The sequence below is a fragment of the Lagopus muta genome, chromosome 5, assembly GCF_023343835.1.
Source record: "Lagopus muta isolate bLagMut1 chromosome 5, bLagMut1 primary, whole genome shotgun sequence".
NCBI lineage: Eukaryota > Metazoa > Chordata > Aves > Galliformes > Phasianidae > Lagopus > Lagopus muta.
Genome location: NC_064437.1, coordinates 25,630,858 through 25,651,949, shown reverse-complemented (window position 1 = coordinate 25,651,949; position 21,092 = coordinate 25,630,858). Strand labels below are relative to the sequence as shown.

The 21,092-nt window shown below is 50.5% G+C and overlaps 1 long non-coding RNA gene across 1 annotated transcript; it reads right to left on the bottom strand.

Moving 5' to 3' along the window:
- Positions 1-7,183: 7,183 nt before the first annotated feature.
- Positions 7,184-17,562, bottom strand: LOC125693744 (uncharacterized). The gene is made up of 3 exons (XR_007377235.1): positions 17,427-17,562; positions 16,807-16,946; positions 7,184-7,672 (listed from the first exon to the last, which is right to left on the bottom strand). It is a non-coding gene; the product is annotated as an uncharacterized LOC125693744 (long non-coding RNA).
- Positions 17,563-21,092: the final 3,530 nt, after the last annotated feature.

Here is a 21,092-nt window from a genome sequence, read left to right as displayed (position 1 = left end):
GCTTTAGCAATTCTACAGCCAAACACTGGTTTTGTGCCATGTGGGACTCTCAAGGACAGCCTTAAGAAGCTTGGCAATATCACCGAGCTGATAATCAATCACCACATTTACCAACTTCCCAGAAATAAAATAAGCAACCGAAATAAGACATTCCTCCCAGCCAGGCCTCCTGACTCCACTCCAAAGAGCCCCAGCTCCTGGCTGCTTCTGCAGGTTGCATATTAGAAAACATTTCTTCACTGAAAGAGTAGTAATGCAGTGGCACAGGCTGCCCAGGGATGTAGTGCAGTCACCATTCCTGGAGGTGCTCAAGAACCATGGAGATGTGGCACTGAGCAACACGGTCAGTGCTGGGGGTGGGTTGGAGTTGGACATGGTGATCTTAAATGCCTTTTCCAACCTTAATGATTCTATGTTACTTTGCCATCTGTGGTGCAGCAGAGCCTGAAAGCAATGACAGTGGCTGGGGCCCCATACAGGTAGGCTGGAAGCAGCATCTCTTGCCACCTGAACATTCACAGTTAACTTTGCCCCATGGTGAGCACACTGCCTGTGGCCATCCAGCTGTGGGTGGTGGGGGCACGTCCTGGTGCACCCCACACCCTTTCAGTTGCAGAGCTCACACAGGCTCTGCAACTTCAGGCACATCCTCACATCCTGACCGGTGTTTGTAGGGAAGCTTTTGTCAGCAAAGATTAATTTCTGTCATTTGCAGTTTTCTACCTGAGCTACTTTGGAGCTTGAGCTGTCTGGGGAGAAGAAGAAAAGATGATAAAATTCTCTGTGTGTTGATCAGAAGAAAAGTCTCACTGGGTGTCCCACCATCACATCGCATTTTTTTACACTGGTGAATTCAAGAAGGAAGGTAAGAAACTGGGGGGGAAAAAGAAGAAGAAAGAAAAAAAAAAAAAAAGGGTTTTAAAAATAAACCGCTATTTGGTCTTAATTAGTGCTGGTCCAGACCAGGCAGCCATTAGTGTGCTTGCGCACGGAGCCGCGGTTAGTGCTTGCTAATGGACGAGACACCCCAGGACGGAGCTCCCGGCGCCTTGGAAGCCTCCAGATGGCTTCTGCTGCCTCTCTTTGTGGTTGGCCCACCGTGATGGATGTCTGAGCCCCAGCCCTGCTCTCCACCACACATCATTCGATTTGCTGCAGACGCGAGGCCGAAGGTCTTGGCGGAGCTCAGCGTGCCGGGAGAGGTCACCGCGTCTTTGAATCACGTCCTCTCGGAGCGCCAAGAAGTGACATCAAGCTTTGCCCCCTGCCACCCCTCAGTGTGGTGGGGACGCTGGGCAGAGAAGGGCTCCGCAGGGTGTATCTCTGGCTGCCATTGCCTGATTTATACCCGCTGTGTCAGACAAACGTTTACATAGGCTGGCATGGCTTTGTGCCTCTTCCCCGTTGGCAGCTGCATGCCAGCGTCCCCATGGAGCAGGGATGGGGGATGGTTGGAGACAGAGGGGAGGATGCTCAGCCCCCACACCACCTCACAGGCCCCTCGGAGCTCATCACCTGCTTGTACATGAGATGTGGGCGTTTCTTAGAACCGCACTGGGGAATAGACCTTATTCAATGAATGGCACGATAGACACGGTCAGGATGCAGACAACGGGACGTTTGCCCCCCCCAACATCACATACCCAACCCACCCCCCCACCTACAGCACTTTCTTCTGCTCCTGACCCTGCTCTGCTGGGCACAGCTGGTTCATGGATGAGGCAAACAAGCAGTGGCAGGCGGCTCGCAGAGCTCGGAGCAGCCAAAACACATGAGACAGACCTGGCTGCAGGGCAAGCAGCACCAAACAGGAGGCTGTGCACATCAAGGACCCCCAGCCATCCTGGGAGGTGCCTTCCCCCCTTCCCAGCATTCTCTTAATGCAACTTAAAACAGTTGCTAACTGGTCATAATAACGCAACCCAGAGCATCTAACCATAGGGCAGGCCCCGTGCTGTGTTTCTCCCCACACCCACCTCTCATAGCCCAGACAGCAGTGCACGTGAACAGCCACCTGCCAAAACCTTTGGGGGCTCTGGAGCCAGCAGTTAATATTTATGGCAGCCTCCCTGCTGACACCTCTATTCAGCAGTGCTGGGTACTGTGGGGCTTGCAGGGCAGCACTGTGAGTCTCTCCATCCGAAATCACATGTTGTCCCATCACAGCTTCTTCACTCCATCACTGCTGCCCTTTGGGACCTTGGGTCAGCTCTGGAATGGGGCTGGCACTGCTCTTACTGTGAGGACTGGTGCATACAGCAATGTAGAAGGGAGGGGAAGGGGGCACGGGGAGAGATGCTCACTTGTCCTTGGCAGAGCAGCGCGCAGAACCAGCGAACACAGCAGCTCTGAGGGCAGAGGAAAACACTGGCAGCTACAAATTACTAATCAATGTCGGGTAACAACAACAGCAGCTAATAATGAAGGGCTGATCAGCTTACTATGGCAGTAATTATTCCTGACACCAGCTCTCTGAAGGAGCATCCAGGCTTAGCATGCTGTCTACCATGATGATAAACCAAGATAACTGGAGAAATTTCATGCTGGAGAAAAGGAGGGGGAGAGAGAGAAGAGGGAGAAAAACTCAGCAATTAGCTAGACTAGTGGTGCTAATTACGCTGTGAACGGTGTGCGGGCTTTGTCAGAGCTAACTTTGAGCCTTCCCCACGATGCTATTGAGGTACATGAGTGCCAGCATGCCTCTCACACAGCCACGGTGACAAGCAGTTTTGGCAGCTGGTTTGTTTCTGAGAGCAGCAGAGCTGGCTGCTGCCTGCACCCAGCTCCACACCAGCCCTTTGCCACCACTGGTGCTTGGGGACAAGCTTCTCACTGCTGTATCATTTCTCTGGCGCTCCTCTGTATGCACTCCAACAGGTCCTGTCTCTCCTTATACTGAGGACTCTACATCTGGATGCAGTGTTCCAGGTGAGGTCTCACCAGTGCAGAGCAGAGGAGCAGGATCCCTACCTCACCCTGCTGGCCACGCTGCTGTGGATACAACCTGGTATTTGGTTGGCTTTCTTAGCTGTGAAGGCACTCTGTTGCCTCATGTGCAGCTGCCATCCACCAGCACCTCCAAGTCCCTTTCATCATAGCTGTGCTCCATCCTTACATCCCCCAGCTTGTACTGATAATGGGGGCCGCCACAACCCAGGTGCAAGACCTTGTGCTTGGATTTATTGAACCTCATGAGGTTCACCTGTGCCCACTGCTCAGCCTGTCAAGGTCCCTCTGGATGGCATCCGGCCCCTCTCATGTGTCAACTGCACCCCACAGCTTGGTGTCATCAGCAAACTTGCTGTGGGTGCTCTCAATCCCACTGTCAGTGTCACTGATGAAGATGTTAAAGAGCACCAGTCCTGGCACTGACTCCCAAGGGACACTGCTCATCACCAATCTCCATCTGAACATTGAGCCATTGACCACCTCTCCCCAGATATGGTCTCATAGCCAGTTTCTCTTCCATAGAACGGTCCACCCATCAAATCCATATCTTTCCCATTTGGAGAGAAGGATGTTATGGGGGACTGTGTCAAAGGCCTTAATTTTACCCCTGCCCCTCCATTCCCCATCCCATTCCTCCATCTAGCATTCCCCATTCGATCTCCCTTCATCTCCACCATTCCCATTCCCCACCTCTTTCCCCATTCAGAAACACGAGATTGAAAGCCTTCATTTAACGATGTGACTGATGGGTGTGTGTTCAAAACACACCACCTCCATCCAGCAAGCTGTGGATACCATGCAAAACAGAGACCCCATCATTCCCACCCTCCAGATGAAAACAAGTGCCCACCAACACCCACAGCTTGGCAAAGGAAGACCTCCTAGAGGGACAGTGGTGTGAACACACATGTGCTACCCCCACACCCGTGTGCTTCACGCCGCTAGAACAGGTGAGAAAACCATGTAGCAGCCCCACAAGCGTGCTATCACACCTGCCTCCTTCACCCTCTTCTCACCCAAGCAGCCGTAAATAAAGCACACAGCTTTCTCACACCCTTCATTCAGGAAGCTGCCAAATTGCTCTCTCAGCCTTGTGCTCAGGGCGTCCCAAATGTCCTAGCACGTCCCCACATCCACCTCCTACCCCTCTGCCCCCCCAGCACTGCCACGGCGCCCCAAATCCTATTACAGGGCAGTGCCAGGGGGCTGCAGCTCCAGCCCTTGCACAAACAAAATCCTATTACAACAGAGATCCTGATTCCAGCCTTTATTTACAGAAATTATTATTACAAGGGACCCTGAGGGAAATCATGGTTGTGGGCTTTATTCGCTGAATTCGTCATTGCGAGGGAAGAAGCCTCGTAAGACTTTGAGGCAGATAGCAAGATGTGAACTGCCTCTGAGTTACGTGTCAGGGAGCGGGGAGGGGAAGGAAAACACCAACCACAGCCTGAGCTGCTGCAGGAGGAGGCGAAGGGAAAGGCACGCATATTTCTTTTGTCCAGCCCAAGGCAATTTCCATCAGCAAGGTGCACTAAATCCTTTGTACCGCTTGATTAAATTACAGCTGACCTAAGCAGAGGCTCATTCTGCGAAAAGGAGCAGCCCAGCCTCAGCGCAGTCCACAGGACAAAGGGCTGAACCCTGGCCGGGCAGCGGAGCAGCTCGGGGCGATGCTGGGAAGGGAAGGGTGCGGGGAGAAGCTGCAGAGCACAGGCAGAGTTTTTGCTGTGGGCGTTGGGTGGATGGCAGAGTGCAAACGGCCGACAGCAGGGGGAATCGATCCCAGTTCTGATCTGGTGAGAGGTGCCGGCACCAGCACTGAATGCCAATGCTGGGCTGGAGCATCTGCCTTTGGGGGGAGAATACAGATGAGCAGGGGAGCAGAGTGCCGAGATGTCATATTTGAATGTGCAGAAATTCGTCGAGGTGCGAAATCCTGGGCACCATCCTGCTTGCAGCCCAGTGCTCAGAGCCCTCACGCATTGCTTTCACAGAATCATAGAATCACAGCATGGTTGGGCTGGAAAGGACCCCAAAGCCCCCCCCAGTTCCCCTGCCATGGGCTGGCTGCCAACCAGCTCAGGCTGCCCAGGGCCCACCTGTGGCCTGGGGCACCTCCAGCTCTCTGTGCAACCTGGAACTTGGCTGGTACAGATCTAGGGTGGTTTAACCCAATGCAGGCTATGGATGCTCTGGAAGGTCCCACCAGCACAGCCTGGGGTTTGAAACCAGCAGGTGACCAGAATGTCTCTCCAGGAGACGCCTGAAGAAATGCATGGGGGTAACTTCAGCTGCTCAACTTCTGAAACGGGGGCTGCAGCCAAAACACTGCCTCCACCAGGAAGGCCATCAGCTTCTTCGCTTGGGCACAGTGCAGGGAAACAGGATGCTAGCCTCTGAGAGCTGTTTACCATCATGTCGAGGTGAATCTGGCCATGCAACCTCTTACCTGCATGCTCAGAACAGCTCTGCTCCAGCTTTCCATCTCCAGCCACACACAGTGGCGCAGACACACCAAAACAAATCACATGCAGGACGAAAAGCACCACCCCTGGGAAATCTGCATGCAAGGAAGGCTGAGAGCCTCCCCCCAAAACTTATACAGCGCAAGGTTATTCAAATCCCTCTCCTGCCGAGACAGTCTCTTTCAATTTGCTCAGTGGAAGCATTTCACGCCTCACCTGCAGACTGCTTCCTGAAAGAGCAGGAACCATGGAAAAGTTTGAGCACAGCAGAAAGCCAGACCTGGAGCATGCCTCTTGTTTGCTGCTTCTCCCCCACTGAGCTGTGCAAGGAGCTTGCCATTAGCATACGAGCAGCAGAGAGCGGCCCCAAACTAAAGGAACAATGAGGGCTCTTTCTGCAAAGCAGTCGTGCTTTTTCTTCTTTTTACGGCACAATTGGAGGCTAAACTCACACTGAAATAACACTGCTGGGGATGAGTCAGTCTTTGCTTGTTGTCAGCTGGAATGAGGCTGAAATTGCGTCGCTTATCAGCTCTGAGCCAGCAGGGATGTGGCTGCGGGACCTGTGAGCCATGCTGGGGTTTGCTGAGCCCAAAACGGGGACATTCCCACTGCCCCAGCCATCGCCTTCGTTCCTCCAGCATTGCTTCAGAACTTAAAACCAAGTTAAGCCACTGCTTGCAGAGACAGCGACTGCCTCTTGTAGCTGCCTATGGAGGAGAAAACTTGTTGGGGGTTCAAAGGCAATTTTAGCACCAAATTGTGACAAGTTCTTAATGTTTTCAAGCTGAGTCCTGCAGGTCAATGGATGTAGACTCACTGATCATAATCCTCTGAATAATCACGCCCAGCTCTTGGCTGGCTGCCTGCCTGACTCCGACCCTGCTTTAAAGTCAAGACCACATCTTACAGCTGCATTTTTTAGGTGGAAAATACTCCCTTACCCCAAAGCTGCAGAGCAGTGAGAGCAGGAGCAGGCACAAGAGCAGAGGGGGTGAATGTTCAAGGAGAATCCTTTGGGTGAGAGATCATAGAATCATAGAATCGTTAAGGTTGGAGAAGACCTCTCAGATCACCGAGTCCAACTCCAACCCACCCCTACCATGCTCACATCCCTCAGTGCCACATCTCCATTGTTCCTCAGTACCTCCAGGCGCAGTTACCCCACTACTTCCCTGGGCAGCCTGTGTTTCGGAGAACAAATGTTTCCTAATACTCAGCCTGAGCCTCCCCTGGCACAACTTGAGGCCATCACTTCTCGCCCCTCCCCATCTCCACGCAGCCCTTTGCCTGCAGGGGAGGTGCACGTGCCCCGGTGCCACATTCAGCCCCAACAGGCCATGACTCGACAGCACTTTCCTTCTGTAATTTGGAACGCATCAAGCTGTGTAATGCCAGCTCAGGCTCAGTGACTCACATCGGAGCGGGTATGTGAGAGATCACCTCTTCCCCAAATACATATAATTTTGGCTGACAGCTGTAATGGGCATTGGAGGCCTGCTCTGTGTGTGAGATGCGGCCAGAGATCACTGCAGCCTCCATTCTCTGCCTGGAATGCAAAGGGAACGGTTGGCATAGTGGTCTGTGCTTCAGGGAGCGTGAACCAGGCACAGTGAATCTGATAGAGGAGCTGCAGGTTTGTTTGATGATTTAATCGATACGATAATTATATTAATTCAGTGGTTTGATACAAAGCCACTTCCTTTCTATTTGATTTATATGGGAGAACTTCATTTCAGAATTTTCGTGGCTCTGATGGTCAAATACATTAGATAGAAAATGTGTTGATCCAGGGCTGGGCCACAGGACCAACACACCAAGAGAGAACATAGCAGAGATGCACCTACATCCTTTGGTTCCACCTGGTGATAGAAAGGAGCTGGTGTCAGGCATAGAGCTGTTTCCATTTACAGGGGAAGAAATATTGAAGTGCATTCCTCCGGGAGGTACATTTTTGAGCTCAGTTGCTTTAACCTTGTTTCCTAAGGAAACCGCAGCCAGAGAAGCCAATTAGCAGCACCACCGCCCTTGCCCAAAGGCGTGATCACATGATGAGCACCATCCTCATTAGCGACAGCTCAGAGTGAGCCAGTGCAAGAGGCTGATGTGGTGGTGGGAGCTGGGTTGTGCTGGACTGCAGGGTTCCCTGCCCAGGCAGTGCCAGAGGAGATGTGCTGTGGGCAGCCCCACACCATCCTCCTACCAGTAATCCCACGGTGTCCCTGCGGGTCCCTCTGCAAGTAGCACCATCCCTTCTGCAAGGAAGAAAAGATTCCAGGTTAAAAAGGTCTGGACAGCAGCTCCCGCTCCCACCCCGATCAATGAAGCTTGCTAATTAAAAGCAGTTGACCTGAGCAAAGAGAGGCTCAGAGGAGATTAGCCTGAGGGAGACGAGATTTAAGAATTAAATTACTTGACTGCTCTGTACCATATTATCCCATAACCCTGGCTCTCCCTCCTCCCACCTGCAGGTAACACACACACGTCTGACTTCCAGGTGACAGCCCAAACACAGCCAGGTGGCACCTCCTTTCTCCAGCATCAACGTAGAATCACAGAATCATTAACACTGGAAAAGACCACTGAGATCTCCAAGTCCAACTACCAAACCATTCCCACCATGCCCATGAACCATTTCTCTCAGTGCCACATCTCCACGTTCTCTGCCATGCCAACAAGCATGCACGCAACCCCATCCAGCACTCAGCAGATGGGCCCTCACTGATTTGTTTCCCCAGGCCTGGCACTACAGCACCCGATTAGCAAAAAGCAAAGAGAGGTCTGTGCTCTTTGGAGACCTCTCACATCTTGTTTGCTGAGCAGCTCTGCTCACGTCAGCAGGAGCTGCAGAGCCTCTGGAAGCGCTGCTAATAGGAGGGATGTAACGCTGCCTTGCTTCAGGAGAGCTGCCTGCGAACGTGGGGGTTTTTCCATACGAGAAGAAATTGTGGTGGGGATGTGAAATAGTGTCTCCTTCAAGCATAGAGATTTGAAGGCCTCCATCATCAAATGAGTGCACAGGAATTTGCCCAGGACATGTGCCATGTGCACAGAATGGTCCCAGGAGAAAAGAGCAGTTGCCTCACAGAACACTTGGGAGTTGGTGGCTGTTCCCTATATAGTCTTGGCACTCATTTTCTCCTAAAAATCACTGTGTTGGAGTTGAGGGGGCTAAGAGCAAGAAAAGAAGCCATGGCAATCTGCTTTGTGTAACTTATCTATCCGCCGCCCTGTTCTCGCCTGCACCCCATTTCTCCAACCTTCAGAGCCAACTCAGCCTTCCTTCTATGGTTAGACTCTGCTTCTCACTGCCATGCAGCCTCCACCAACCTGCTGACTGTTTTCCATCCAGCAGGACTTGGACATGCCTGAAACTGCACTGAACATGAGAAAAAAGAAGTTTGTATTTCAACACCCGAACCATAGTCACGTCCTGTTCCTGCCTCTTGTCCCCTGAAATAAACTGTTTGCAACAAACAGTTGCTCAGGATGCACCAGCAAGAGGTGCTGCTCAGGAATTAGGACTCTAAGACACGACTACCAGGAATAAAAAAGAAGGAAAAAAAAGACACCTACTTGCAAATGTCAACCAAAGAAAAAATAATTCAGGATGAGGAATGTAGGGCCGAGCTGCATCTCAGCAGGTCAGTAATCCATATCCCTCTTCAGAGGAGAGTGGTGTAGCAGTGCAATAGCAGGGGTGCATTGCAGAGGTGTCCAAGATGCTGAGAGGCCATACAGCTTGCAAGGCACAGCTGGCCTATGGGGACATCATGTCTTACCCACTTACATGGCTTAAGCTGCATGAGTAAAGGTACCTGAGATGTTATCATGTACTGCCGTCAGAGTGTGAGCCCTAATTCCCCTGCTGCCACCCCCCTGTTGCCCCACCGCTTTCATTACCGGGAGGGAGCCGATTGCAAAACCAACCACATTTTCTTCTGAAGGGAAGAAATTTCATCAGAAATGCAGAAAAACATCCTCATCTGACTTGTGAAGAAAGAGATTGCTTTAGAGGAAGCTCTTCTCATCAACGACCCCTCCCTCCTGCCCAAAGGCAAGAGAAACACGGGAAGACGTGAAGAGAAGCAGCACTGGGTAGTCCATCAGAGCAGGTTGCTGAGCCATCCCTTCCAGCTACCTGGCTGAAATTCAAATGTGGGATTAGCGTCTCTGGCACACTCTTAATAGGAGGCAAAGGAGAAGAAATGTAATGCTTCCTTCCGGCCTTTCAGATCTATGAACCTCTCCCAGGTAGCAGACGGTCTGGTCCATCAAAAGGAGACTAGAATCAGAAATGAGACCCATTTGTCAGATAAAACTTGCAGGTGGGAAGCACCAGGCTGAATTCCTATCAGGCAGGGATGCTGCAGAACGCTGTAGCAGCTGGGAGCCCCAGTTGGGTGAAGGTCAGGGCTGCTTGGCATTCAGCACAGTTACAGGCCTCTCAGAAAACCAAAAAGAGCAAAGGACGAATGCTTGCCCTTGGCAGGCTCACTCCCCTCCAGCTGTGCATGATGGGCTTTGAAGGCTGGGAGCTCAGGGGGCTGGCTTTGGAGAAACGGGGGGAAAATGGAGATAGGGCAGAAGAAAAAGCCAATCTTTAAAAAACAGAAAGCGTTTTCGTTCATCCTCTCTTTGGTCACCAAGGCAGCGCCAGCTGTGCCTCGCGTTCTGGGACTGAAAGAAAACTCTAGCTGGAGCTCCTGAGAATTGGAGGCACTTTTGTGCCTCCTTTACTCTGAATTACAGCTTACATAAAAATGAGGGTGGCAGGCCCTGAAGGTGCCCTTTAGCCATAAAATGGGAAAAGCACTGCAAAAGACAGACCTTGATGAAACACGTCCCCAAACAGGGATGCTCTGAGCATCCTGTGGGATTGGGGACAGCCGTGCTGAAGTCATCCCAACAGCTCCGGACACTGTGGGCACTGCTTTCAGCCCAGAGCCATCCAACTTGAGTGAGCTAAGGGGCTGGTGCCACTCTCAGATTTGGATACATCCCATCTCAACCATCAGATCCCTGCAAGAGAGGGTCTCTTCCACCTCCCGCATTGGACACGTACATGGACCAGCAGCTTGGAGCCTCTGACCAACCCCAGCACCCAACAAGCTGCCATCTGCACTGCAGCCTTTCTACAGATTTGTTAAGTTTGTGCCCTGATTGCGTGCCTCAGGCAGATGACAGTTGCTTTGTGTGGGACTTGGAGGGGGGAAATTTTACGGCTTGGCTGCTGCCAACGCACAGATGTTACCGGCTGGGTCACGGCAAGGTGCTAAAGGCCTTCAGAACAGTTGCAAAGCATTAATTACGTTCCCACAGCTGTTCTTTAACCCTCACACCCTCCTTTCTTCCAGGGGCTGCCAGAATAACAACTGTGAACGGGAAATCAAAGCAGGAGGCTGTGAAGGCAAGCAAAGCGGAGACGATAAAGGTTATGAGAAACGGCGCTCCGAAAATAGGCCTTTTTTTTAAAGCTGTTTGTCCCTGCCATTTTCTCAAACGCCTCCTCCTCCTCTCCCACTTGGTGCAGTGCTCCATTCCAACAGCACCCAAGGAGCAAGGAAATGTGCATGCAAACCCAAAGCATCCCAAGGGAGGTTGGCCTGTGGGCTTGGACGTGCTTGGGTTCCCAAGGCCAAAGGGAACGAATGAACGGTCATGGGTTGCTCACCCCTGCACCCACCACAAACTCAGGCACCCCTGGGCATGGCATAAGTGGGATGCAGTGGTGACGCAGCAATTAGCCGCATCCCCAATACCAGGCACCAAAAGAGCTTCTCCATCCCCCTTCTCCCTCCTCCTTCTCCTTGCTCTCAGTCAAATGGAGCAGAACTCCTTTCAAGACTTGCAGATGTTGTGCTTCTGAATCATCTGGTCGCATGGCTTGTGCTGGTGAGAGGAAACATGATTGCTTCTGGAACCCTTTGTGCTGCAGCTCCCTGCACAATGAGCTCCCGTGCACTTTCAGGCTAAATAACTTTTTATGTTAGAAATGAAGTCAGGGGAAGGAAAAAAAAACACAGCCACAACAACAGCAAGCAAACAAGCAGTGACTGAAACGACGTGAGAGCGTGCAGAAAAAGCAACCGTCATGCCTGCTCATCCTCTCTACTGCAGCAGCTTCCAGCACCTTCCAGGTTTACAGAAACAGAAAAGCAGAAGATGACAAGCTCTGCCTGATATCTCCTGGGCTTCTTCAGCTGGAGATGGCAACCACTCAGCACTGTCTCAGCCCTGATCTTCTGTTTAATGGGCTCAGACAGCTGCCCATCCCCTCGTCTGCTGCTGGCACCCATTTCAGCTCCACCACAATCTTTGGAGCTATAGTAACTGTACAAGTCTAATGTACAGACCACAGAAAGGGATCTGTGATGCTATTACACACCCTGGGGCCATGGAACACCACCCCAGCCCACCCCTCTTCTCTATCTGTGCCCTTCACACCGCACAGACACCAGCATCCCACCAGGACGGACCCACAGCCAGACAACACCAGGAAGAAGGCTTTCCTGGATCAGACTGCATTAGGCACCTCTGGAAACTCCCATAATGCTTCAATATCATGGAAGGAGACAACACTTCCATCTGCCTAATAGAATTCTTCAGCCACACGCAGTCACGTAGCCAAAGCCAGTGACTTCAGAGCAATGCTCAGCCAAGACTTTTGTTTTCAGCAGAATAATTTAATACCTCACTCTACAGAGCACTTTTGCCTCCAGATATCCAAACGGTTCAGAAAGACAGGGTCGGCTCTTCCAGCATAACAAAAACCACAGAACAAATCAGCAGCACAACTCGTATCACCTCTGATCCAGGAGCAGCAGCTCCTACCTGCCCGCACCCACTGTCCCAGCACGGGCGGCTCCTGCAGCAGCTCTCCTCTGATCTCCCCATCTCCCTGCTTTTTCTCCCTAGCGCTTTTTTTTTTTTCTTTATCATTTTCTGCCTCCCAGTTGAAGTTACTTAAATTTCACAGAGGGGCTGACATGTTCTGATGAAGACGATCCCATCAGTGTTATTGTCTGGCTGCCAGCTCCTGGGAAACAGGCGAGGCACGAGGGTGGTTGCTGTTTTTAACCAGAGGCCACGTCTGACTCGAGCATTCGGGGAGCTAATGCGCACCGTGCAGTGGGAGGGAGGGCTTGGAAAAGCAAACACAAAGCTTTATTTTTATATTTCATTCTTTCTATAAGAAAAATAAGCCAGGGACTTGAAGGGGAGTGAGGGGAGTCAGGGGGTTGTTTAAATAAATGCAGGATGACAGGCTTGGGGCTGGAGCAGCCTGCTGGGCATCCTGGATTGCCCTGGGTCTCCAGGGTTGAGATGGCACGGACTTGCTATTAGAAAGGAGACAGACAGCTTAGCAGGGCCTGTTGTGATAAGACAAAGGGAAATGGGTTCAAACTAAAGGAAGGAGATTTAGACTGGATAGAAGGAAGAAGCTGTCTAACAATAAGGGCAGTGTGGCACAGGCTGCCCAGAGAGGTGGTGGTGCCCCATGCCTGCAGACAGCCAAGGTCAGGCTGGATGGGCTCTGAGCACTGATGGAGCTGTGGGTGCCCCTGCTCAGTGCAGGCAGTGGGACCAGATGGCCTTTAAGAGTCCCTTTCTACTCAATTCTATGGTTCTACTCCTCTGCACATCCAGGGAGGGTCTATGCAATGGGGTTCCTGCTCCCCAGGCTGCCCACAGCCCTTGGGGTGCACTGCCAGTCACATCTAGAAAAGATGGACAGGATGAGCACATCTGATGCTAATCCCCTTGAAGCAGCAGAGAAAAGGTTAAAAAAGGAGATTTATAGGCATATATCTTTGCCAGAACTACCAGGTGATCATGTGTACACATTTCTCTACTCTAAGACCTAATTTTCCACCATTTCCCTTGATTTGCTGTTCCTTTTCTCCCATTTCCTTGATTTAGGGCCCAATTATTTCTTGTCCTCTTGCCAGTGAAACAAAATATTTCATAAGCACTCCTGCCGCCTCTTCCCACTCTGTTCCTCCTCTGGATGCAGGTCTCAATGCCTGACTCATGCCTCATGTTCTGCAAAATTTAGAGTATTTTAGTGAACACCTAACGATAATTTTACCATTTTTCACAGTGATGCAAATGGGCTTTGGCACAGACCAGCTCAGCGCTGAAATCCAAGCAAGCCCGTGTCTGCCTGCAGCTCTGGCAGGGCTCTGCAAAGCAGTCCCTGGGGATCATCACCTGGGAACAGTTACCTCCAGGTGAAGCCATTTGCATCCCTTGCTGCAGGCTGGCTTGTTGATGTCACTGCTGGTACAGGGAGAAGACAGACAGGTAAACTTTACAGCTCCCCCAGCAGCACTCCTGAGCAGTATGCGAGTCCAAGTGGGACTGCCACCCCAACACAAGTAGGCCCAGGGTATGATCCTTGTATATAGAGAACAAATTCTACCCTCATTAAAAAGAGTCATAGGGAATAAGGAAAGGACAATGCCTGTCCCCAGCAGGCCCTCAGTCTGCTCTTCCAGGTACAGTCAGATCTGCCAAGTGGTCCATCACTGGCCACACCAGAAGACAGACTGATAGATGCCTGTGCACTGAGCATCAGCCCTTGGGAACAGCTCCAGGCAAACACTCTCTTCTCCCCTTGGAGCAATGGTTTTACAACAGCTTTCCATCCTTCCTCCTCCCCCTGCCTAGGCCCGCACAATCACGGCATATAGCATTTCTATAGCATCCTCCTACCAGTCCCCATAATCATTTCCAAACCTGTCACAATACAGCACAACCATGAAAAAGACAGTTAAAATGCTATTTCAACACCAGCAACCTTTCTCAGGAAGATATATTTGTGAAGTTTTGTGAGCTTGGGGAACGACTGCACAGATCAGAGGTTCCCCAGCCTGTGAGTGAGGAGAAAAAGCTGTTTTCCCTGAATCTAGCAGAGCAGAGACTCAAAGCTGGATCTGCTCTATCCTGAACTCATGCCTCATGCCCCAGCTTCAGTCTCTCTCACAGCCAGCGTGTCTTTCATGCAAGCATATCCAGTGAGGGCATCTCCAGGGAATGGGCTGCCCAAGGAGGTGGTGGGATCACCGTCCCTGGAGGTGTTACAGAACTGTGGAGATGTGGCACTGAGGGACGTGAGCATGGTTGTTAGGTTGGACTTGGGGATCTTAGTGGCCTTTCCAACCTCAGTGATTCTGTGATCCTATGAAAGATGCTAAGCAGTTGGAGAAGAGGATATAGGGATGGAATGGGAAGAGTTTCTCCATGGCAAATGCTCCTAGTTATTTCATGCTATGTCTGCTTCTCATCCAAACAGAAAATTGTCACAGCATGGGATGGTTTCCAGAAGAGGTGTTGGAAACTTGGCTCCATGTTTCACCGCCACTGATGGGGTCAAGAGAGACAGACACTCTGAGAGACACACAGCCCTGGCAGTAACCAGACCTTAAAACATAATGGGAAGCCCTGGAAAGACTAAAACCAAATTCTCACCCTCCACGGCAGAGTCTAGCCTTAGCACCCAGCAAGCTGCTGACAGCTCGTTCACACCTTGCACACAGCCTGGAAGAGGAGTTAAGCTGGACAATGCTGTTTAGCCACACTACATTTCTTGCTGCTCAGTTATGGGATTGGGTAACCTCTCCAAATAGCTTTGCAAAATATTTGATCACTAAATGCCATGAGAGAGAGATTGCTTGCTCTGTTAATACAAGAAAGGACTGATGTCCCTTTCCAAAACATGGTATGATCAGCTCTGCCAACTGTGCTGGCCTGGCATCCACTAGATTAATGTCAGTTTTAATTTCTCATGTGACTGGCTGGCTGGAAACATCCCTTGCAGGTGGTGCTGGCTCACCCTAAGCACCCTGCTCTCTGCAGGGCCAGTCTTGTGCAGCAGACCAGCTTTCCTTCAAGGTGCTGTCAGCCTAGCACAGACTGCACGGTCCTGTAGAGCCAGCATGTGACAGCTCATGTTCCCAGCAAGTACCAGCACAGGGCTCAGCAGCCCTGAGAAGTACTGGAAATGGCAAAAGCTGGCCATCAGGGTAGTTTTATACCAGATGCAGGTATTTGGGGTTGTAAAGTGTACGGAAAGGCAAACATACTTCTTCCCCAGAGGAAAGGAGATAAGTGTGCAGTCAGGTGTTCACAGCCCAAGGCGATGCAAGTGCAATGTCCTCAGTGACAGACAACAGAAGTAAGGAGAGCAGAGTGCACGGCTCACAGACAGCACACCTGGCCTGCCAACATGCCATCCTGCCCAAACCACCTCTGGCAAGCCCACCACAGATCCTTTACAGCCTCTCCCAGCAGGCTCTGGGCTGAGATGCTCATTAGAGCCCTGACCCTGAGCAAATGACGACTCGTGGGATAACAAGACTACTACAGGAAAGCTGTGCAGGGGCTCTGCGTGGTTATTCTGCTACTGAAAGAAACCTCCCCCGTCTGATTTGATCATTACATGAGCCAAGGAAGGAACTGTGTTTGGTCCTTGGAGAGCTCACTAAGTTAGTATTTCGGCAGGAAACGGGTGCCTGTGCACCAGAATCTAAATATAGCTTTGAAAAATAAAACCAAGCTCCACTCCATCTGATCAAGAGAAAAGTCTTCAGAGGGTAAACCAAGACAGGAGTCCTTGTGCAGATTTATGAGGCTTCTGAATAACAACTTGGAGAGGTCTGAACCAAATCCATCCCTTGAGTGGTAGTGCAACTACATAACCCCAAAGTCCAGCTATAACTTCCTTTGCTGCCTGCCAAAATTCGTGAAAAGGATAGGAAAGGTCCCTTAATGAAGTTCACCAGTGACTCAGATGACCAGACACAGCATACTGTCTGTAAGTTCGCAGAAGATACAAGGCGGGGAGGAACGGCCAGCAGAGCAGATGGTTGTGCTGCCCTTTGCAGGGACCTCAGCAGGCTGGAGAGATGGGCAGATGGGAATCTCATGAAGAGAAAGCCCTGAATGTGGGCAAGCGCAACTGCATGCACAGGGAAGAGGGAGCAAAGACAAGGGAGCCAGACCTATCTCAGCAGTCCAAATTAAACACAAGAAATTTTGTTTAAATATAAGAACTCCTTGAACACTTGATGGATGGAGCACCCATCCTTGGAGGTACTCAAAGTCTCTCTCCCTGAAGAGAGCCCAATGCTTTTGTGGTCCCAGGCAGCCAGCTCCATCTGACCCAACTGTGAGCAGGAAGGTCAGAAAAGATGAGCTCCCTCCAACCCCAGCTGCTCTGCAATTGGACACAGAATTCATTGTACTCTTTTTATGAGGCAGGTAACGCGTTGAGAGCCACAGCACATCTTCTGCCCCCTGTCCCCCCCTCACTGATTGCTAGCAAAGAGCTGGATTCCAAGAGCTCTGGCACTTTTCCCAAAAGAAGCTGTTAAAAAATACTTACAGGCTTCAAACTTTGGGAAAGAAGACGTTAGCCAGATCAGTTTTTCCATTCATCTACGGGATGGGATGAGATCATAAGAGCAGGGACAACAGAAATCCTACAACACGCAGCTCTTCAAATGCTAAAACATCTCTGCAAGACTGAGGAAAAAAAAAAAATAAAGAAACAACATGAGAGAGAGAGATGAAACTTGGTTTACTGGACCCTCCTAATGGAGCTCTAGTGCCTAGGATCAAAGATTACTTGATTAAAATCCAATTTCAAAGCTTATTAACTTTTGAATGAGAAATGCTGCTATGCGAGCTAACTCGGGCAGGCTATTTCTGGCTTGGTAGAAGTGAATGGTAGGGAAAAACAGCTCTTTGCTTATCAGCATCTAGCTTAGTCCCGGACACAGCAGGAGAACTCAAGATGGCCTTTAAGGTCTCTTCCAACTCCAATGATTCTATGATCCCATTCCCTCATGAGCTGACCCCAGTACTCCCAGCAGAGCCCCCCCAGCCCTTTTGCATCCAACCCCAAATAGCTGCAGGACCACCCACTGGCACAGCAAAGCCATCTGTCTCTAATTCAACTAGGTGTTTTTTTTTTTCTGTAGGTATGAAAAAATGGGGTTTTACCACTTGTAGGGTTGAAAGAGGCAGGAGCAGCACTGACTTCTGCAGGATGAACACTGAGGGGTTCTGTTGGCTGTTGCTGGTCCAGAGCATCCTCCCTGCTCACTGATGGGATCCATTCCATAGGATTCCTGCTGATGAGGCCCAGTCCTTAGACTTCTTTACTGTGAGATGGGACAGCAGTGGAACAGGTTGCCCAGAAAGGTGATGGAGTCTTCTTCTCTGGTGACATTCAAGCCCCAACTGGGCGCTTTCCTATGTGACCTACTGTAAGGACCTGCTTTAGCAGCAGGATTGGACTGGGAGATCTTCAGAGGTCCCTTCCAACCCCGTGATTCTGTGGTTCAGAACAAGAAATGGGTTATTCCTACATGCAGCACTGTAATGGCTGAGCAAGGACTCAAGGTCTGCATCCCATAGCACATGGTGCCTCTGGGGAAGGGAGCACCTTGGGCAGCACAACCCAAAATCTAACTCCAGCTCCAGCAAATAGACAGGTGAGAGCAGCTGCCCTCTTCATATAACAACAGAGAGAAAAGGGTAGAGCACAGGCCAAGAGGAAGAAGGCCATAGCCCCATACATTAACACCAAACGCTTGAGTCCTTAATTTGTTTCATCCTGTAGTCACCAGAATGTAAACACCACTCCCAGTCCTGCTTCTGCATTTATTTTCACAGCTGCAGGTACTGTAATCACTGTGCTAGCGATGCTTTAGTTGCTATTACAAATACACAAACTCACATCCATGTGCAGGCACGCATACACACACGCTCACTCCCCTCCGTCTTGAGAAATGGGCCCGTTCCGCTTTCTTCTGCTACTGATAAAATATTGATTAGGGAATTTGAAAATTTGAAATGATTTAGGAGTCCCTGGATGGGAAACGTAATGTACTGTGCCGGTCGCATTATGAGCCATCCATCACCTGTCAGCAAGCAGCAAGAAAGTGACAGAATCAATACAAACGTGTCTGAAGATGGGTTTAACTCATTTCCCTTCCCCCTTGGGTAACGACTGGAGCATCCCAGCCCGAGGACAAGGGAGGCTTGGGAAGCAGCACGAGGCCAACCTCCATCCACCTGGAGTGCAAAGAAGTCTGTCCCTAAAGCCTGCCGCTGCTGGTAAACATTGCCAGCTCCTGTCTCTCTCAGCACACGAATGCTGTGCCCTGTGACATCCTCCCAGAGACTCACACAGCATCATTCTGTTGCAGGAGGGAGCAGGCTGGGCAGTGCCAAGGTGTGAAGCCCTGCCTTGCTTCCCTAAGCCATTGCTGCCCATTGCCTCCCTATGGACATCTCAGCATCACCATCCCTCCTGCACAGCTCACCTGCAGGCAGCACTCAGTTCATTACATCATGCAGCTTGCGTCTGCTGTTCTTTCTAGGTTCAAGAACCCCTTAAAATAAAGAAGGGAGTGGGAAAAAAAAAAAAAATATATATATATATAATCCATCTGTAGGGTGATATATTGTGCTCCTATACTTTGCAGATGGATTCAATTGGCCTGTGATCCTATTTTGCAGATTCTCTCAGAGCACCATAATTCATCCTGCAGGATATTTCAAATAAGACTGGACAGAGAATGGGAGGAATGACAGAAGCAGAGCACCCTGCCATGCAGGCATGGTGACCAGGCAGGCTATTGCTCATGCATTATTAGAGCTAATTATTCAGAGGGCACACCGCAGGAGGTGATAAAGGCACAAGGGCAGCTCAAACGAGCCCAATGGAGCAGCCTGAGCTCAGAGAGCCTGCTCTCAAAAGCAGTTCTCAGCTCCTGCCTGCTCACCGTGGGCAAACATGAGCACTGGCCATGTAGCATGCATGGGCAGCCTGATCTGGTGCCTGAATAAGTGGTTTGTAACCAGCCTGGAGCAGGGAATTGGAGCTGGATGGTCTTTGAGGTCCCTTCCAAGGCAGCCATTCTGTGATGCTACAATTATTTCTGTGAGGGTAAAGCTTCAGTCTTCAGCCAGTGCCAAAGCACCAAATTTGCATTAGGTTTAGCCCTCCTGATGTGAGCAGTGGGAGCCAGAATAGTGCAACAGCCTGGTCCTATCATTGCTGCTGGTGGTAAAGCTTCTTACAGAAAAAGAAATCTCATTTATTTTGCCTTTAGTTCCATTATTTAATAGACTGCAAAACCCTTAACATGAGAGTGAGTTACTGCATCTGTGCAATTTACTCCAGATACGTCCCTTCTACCTTACCTTCCCTAATAGACTCTATAAATGGCTTCCAAATCCAGCAGAAGTGGTCTATTTGCTGCCTAGTATACCATGTAATCTTTTGCAGAGGTGGTATTGATCTTGTTAAACCTGCAGCCATTGAGTCCTCAAATGCGTCTCATCTTTTGCTTTCTACAGCAGAGCTCCTCTTCTGGCCACATAGCAAGGCTCATGTGAGAGCAGCAGCCTACCTTGACCTGCAGACACAATGGTCACCGGGTTTCTGAGAACAATTTAATTGTCAGTAGAGCCATGGCTGCAAGGGATGCAGTCAGAAGCAATACCCAGTCTTGGGAAGAAATGTCTGAGTCATTTTAACTGTCAGGGATAGAAATTAAGGACTAATTCAGCCCATAACAGGTGCTGAATGCTGAGCCCAGGAGCAGTTTTGCTCGTGGCTAATGGACTTTCATAGTAAGGCTGGCTCATAGCTCACAGCTCTAGGATGCTCACAAGATTCACCTTGCTGTGGCCTTGCCAAACTTTCCTCACATACTGACAAAAGGAGAAAGTTGTGCTGTTATTTGCACAGTCTCTCCAAACTGCTCTAGGTGAGGCATCTTAGAATCATTGGACTATTGGAAAAGACCTCTCAGATCACCAAGCCCAACCCCAGCCCATCTCCAACACTGACCACATCTCCACTCCATGGTTCTTCAACACCTCCAGGAATGGTGATCCCTCCACCTTCCTGGGCAGCACGTGCCAAAACTTGTAACCATCCATCCCAGCATTACTTGCTCCTCAGCAGAACAGAAGATGAAGGGACAGCCCAGGATCCAGATCCTGAAGAGCCAGTCTAGGATCTTCCCTTCTGGAAAATAAGATAGAGAAGCAGAGTCAAGTCTAGCCAGAAAGTTAGCACTGATGCGCTCAGATCCATTACCAGCATCCAGAGGACAGATGGCAGCTCTGCAGTGCGATGTTGGGACCATGACTAGTGTCTTTCTCATAGACAGGGCTCTCACGCTGCCAGCTTCCATCAATAACCAAGGGAGGCGGTGATAAGCAACAGCTGCCTGGCCCAGAGGCTCTGGGGTGCCAAGTGGAAAGAAGAGAGATGTGGTTCTCACCCTCTGACATCCACACTGCCCCAGTTGTGTCAGTGCTGCTCGTCAGCCCATCTGTCATGGGGCTGCTTCCTTCTGGGGTGAGGGACCGGCAAAGGTTGCTGCATACATTGGACAATTTATCTTCTTGGGTTGTTGGGACAACAGGCCTGACAGTCCCATCCGTTATCCCACAAAGCTGAACTCAAACACACCCTCAGAGAGAGGGGCAGGGAACAACTGCAGGGACCAGGGAAGCACTATAAGCTGTGTGGTTCCCAGCTCCTGTAGCCTTGGGGAAAGGCAAAGTAGCAACATCACCTGAGCACTGAAATCCCTGCAGGAATTATGGAGGTGTAAGTCCCAGAAACAGAACATTTTGCTCATC